Genomic DNA, 3239 nt, shown 5'->3' on the forward strand with positions numbered 1-3239 from the left:
CATTGGGGTCGGGTACTTCTGAACTTGTATCTTTGGGGTCGGGTACTTCTGAACTTGAATCTTTGGGGTCGGATACTTCTGAACTTGAATCTTTGGGGTCGGATACTTCTGAACTTGAATCTTTGGGGTCGGATACTTCTGAACTTGAATCTTTGGGGTCGGATACTTCTGAACTTGAATCTTTGGGGTCGGATACTTCTGAACTTGAATCTTTGGGGTCGGATACTTCTGAACTTGAATCTTTGGGGTCGGATACTTCTGAACTTGAATCTTTGGGGTCGGATACTTTTGAACTTGTATCTTTGGGGTCGGATACTTCTGAACTTGTATCTTTGGGGTCGGATACTTCTGAACTTGTACCTTTGGGGTCGGATACTTCTGAACTTGTATCTTTGGGGTCGGATACTTCTGAACTTGTATCTTTGGGGTCGGATACTTCTGAACTTGTATCTTTGGGGTCGGATACTTCTGAACTTGTATCTTTGGGGTCGGATACTTCTGAACTTGTATCTTTGGGGTCGGATACTTCTGAACTTGTATCTTTGGGGTCGGATACTTCTGAACTTGTATCTTTGGGGTCGGATACTTCTGAACTTGTATCTTTGGGGTCGGATACTTCTGAACTTGTATCTTTGGGGTATGGGTTTAGATAGAGCTAACATAGTGTTAAATGAGCGTTACGCGTTTGATCATTTTAGCATTGCTAAAGGTAATTCGAGGGGATAATCACTATAACTAAACTTTCGCTTTCAAACGTTTCTGGGCATAAATATCTGTTCTTCGATTCGCCGGAATATTAGAATTACAGCGTAAGTAAGTTTATACGGTTATAATTTTATCACTGTTTAGAGTAGGGCATCGAGGGGCTATTAACTCTGATTTTATGCACGGTAAATCATTTAAGCATTGTAAAAGATAGCGCTATTCACTCATTAGGGTAAGTTATAGAGGGGTTATCCACTCATTAGGGTAGGGTATAGAGGGGCTATTCACTCGTACGATGTGGCTACTATTACGAGCCCTTGGGCCGTCTTGTTTATAAAGGATAGAGACATTCCGCGTTGGGTTTCGTCCCAGTTCTTCAATTTGTCGATTGTCAGTAACCAATCGTTGGTTTAATTAAAAGTAAGTATTGAAATACTATCTATCAAGCTTGTGAGTTAAATAATTTAATGTAATGATTTTTATTTTATTTATAATGCAGTTTAGTTACAAATTCTTAGAGCCTGACAATCCTAAGATGACATCGCTATTTTTGCATTGAATTTATGAATATACTAGTGAACTACAATTACTACTTAGTCAAGCGGAGTCAATATTCAAGGTCCTCTTTTGTGTAATGGTATGAAGTGAAATAATTGCAATATTTTGTCCTTTCTGCTGTATGTAATTAGTAACCACTATTTGTTTTCATTAGTTTAAGCATTCACATACAATGCAGTTTAGTTACAAATTTTTAGAGCCTGACAATCCTAAGATGGCATCGCTATTTTTGCATTGAATTTATGAATCTACTAGTTAACTACAATTACTACTTAGTCAAAGGGAGTCAATGTTCAAGGTCCTCTTTTGTGTAATGGTATGAAGTGAAATAATTGCAATATTTTGTCCTTACTGCTGTATATAATTAGTAACCAATATTTATTTTCAGTATTTTAGGCATTCACATACAATGCAGTTTAATTACAAATTCTTAGAGCCTGACAATCCTAGGATGCCATCGCTACTTTTGCATTATAATTACTACTTAGTCAAGCGGAGTCAATATTCAAGGCTGTCTTTTGTGTAATGGTATGAACTGAAATAATTGCAATATTTTGTCCTTTCCGCTGTATGTAATTACCACTAATTATTTTCAGTAGGCATTCACCATTTTCTTGGGTGCAGTTTGACTATCTATTATTTGAAGTCCATCCAAAATTCCACTTTTGGTCCATTTATGTTCATTTGAAGACTTCTACGTTTACATCTCTAATCCAAAGAAATATGTGATTATGAAAAGACCACTTGAAAATCTGTAAGTTCGAAACTTGGATATTGACCAGTATTGAACCTGGGAAAGCTGCAACTGCCCTTGGAAATCTAAAAGTCATCCCACACCTAAATTTTCTTAAAGAAATTCGTTATTTTGTTATTTGAGAAAGTCAATTTTGTTATTTCTAAAATTTATAGTGGAAGTTTTATAGTCCATTTTAGGTTAGATTCATTTTACACTTCTTTCATTGCAAAGACAAGAGTGATGTAGACTCTCTTCATAGTTAATAATGTGGTTGAGAAGTATTTAGTATTTTTATTGTATAACCAACCATAAATTATTGGTATACCAAAATGGCCCCCATTAAGAGAAAAAGTGCAGCATGGGATCATTTCACTAAACGAACTAAAAATATTGCGGCATGTAATTATTGTGACAAACTTATTTCGACATCTGGTAACACGAGTAATTTACTTAAACATTTACGAACTAATCATCATCTAAACGTTGAATCCAAGGCAGACCAACCTGACCTTTTAGTACCAAAAGCCCCTACTGCACTTTCAATCGAAAATGAAAACCCCACTATATTATTGGGAACCGCGACTTCAATCGAAAATGAAAACCCCACCGCGACTTCGTTACCAAGTACAAGTACATCTTCAACTGAATCAGTAGCGTAAAAAAAAAACCTAGCATCCAAGTAGCTTCAGAAACTCACAACCAGCTAACTTTAACCGAAAGTTTTCATAGAGCAGCAGCATTTAATTTGGGAGGCAATAAGAATTTAGAACTCACTGATGCTATTCAGTTCATGGTTGCTCGAGACCTATTGCCCTTAGTGTGGTTGACGGAGAGGGCTTTCGTTATTTAATGAAAGTTGCAGTCCCCCGTTATAAACTCTCATGTAGGAAAACAGTAACGGCTGGTTTAGATTTAAAATACACAAAACTAGTTGAAACTCTTAAATCTGTAATTAATTCTGTAGAACATGTTTTATTAACTTCCGATACATGGTCGGAAAGTTGTTCTAACACCTCTTTTATTGGGGTTACGGTTCATTACATTTTTGAGGAAGAACATAGATCGCATAATTTGACGGTAGAGGAGTTCCCAGGTAGCCACACTTCGGAGGCCATTGCAACGAAACTATCTGAAATTTTAGCTCATTGGAACATATCAGTTATGAAAGTGGTAGGCTGTGTCACAAACAATGGAGCCAATATTGTTAGGGCCGTAAAAGACACCTTTGGCAAATTTAAAC

At 36.6% G+C, this 3239-nt stretch overlaps 1 long non-coding RNA gene across 1 annotated transcript; it reads left to right on the top strand.

The window, feature by feature from the left end:
* The first annotated feature begins 1062 nt into the window (after nt 1-1062).
* LOC149685940 (uncharacterized) lies at nt 1063-1910 on the top strand. Its single transcript, XR_016384108.1, has 4 exons — nt 1063-1125; nt 1205-1342; nt 1418-1579; nt 1652-1910. It is a non-coding gene; the product is annotated as an uncharacterized LOC149685940 (long non-coding RNA).
* The last annotated feature ends 1329 nt before the right edge of the window (nt 1911-3239 follow it).

Source organism: Phalangium opilio, unplaced genomic scaffold (assembly GCF_054372755.1).
Source record: "Phalangium opilio isolate 3A_F unplaced genomic scaffold, DU_Popi_V2 ptg000032l_1, whole genome shotgun sequence".
NCBI lineage: Eukaryota > Metazoa > Arthropoda > Arachnida > Opiliones > Phalangiidae > Phalangium > Phalangium opilio.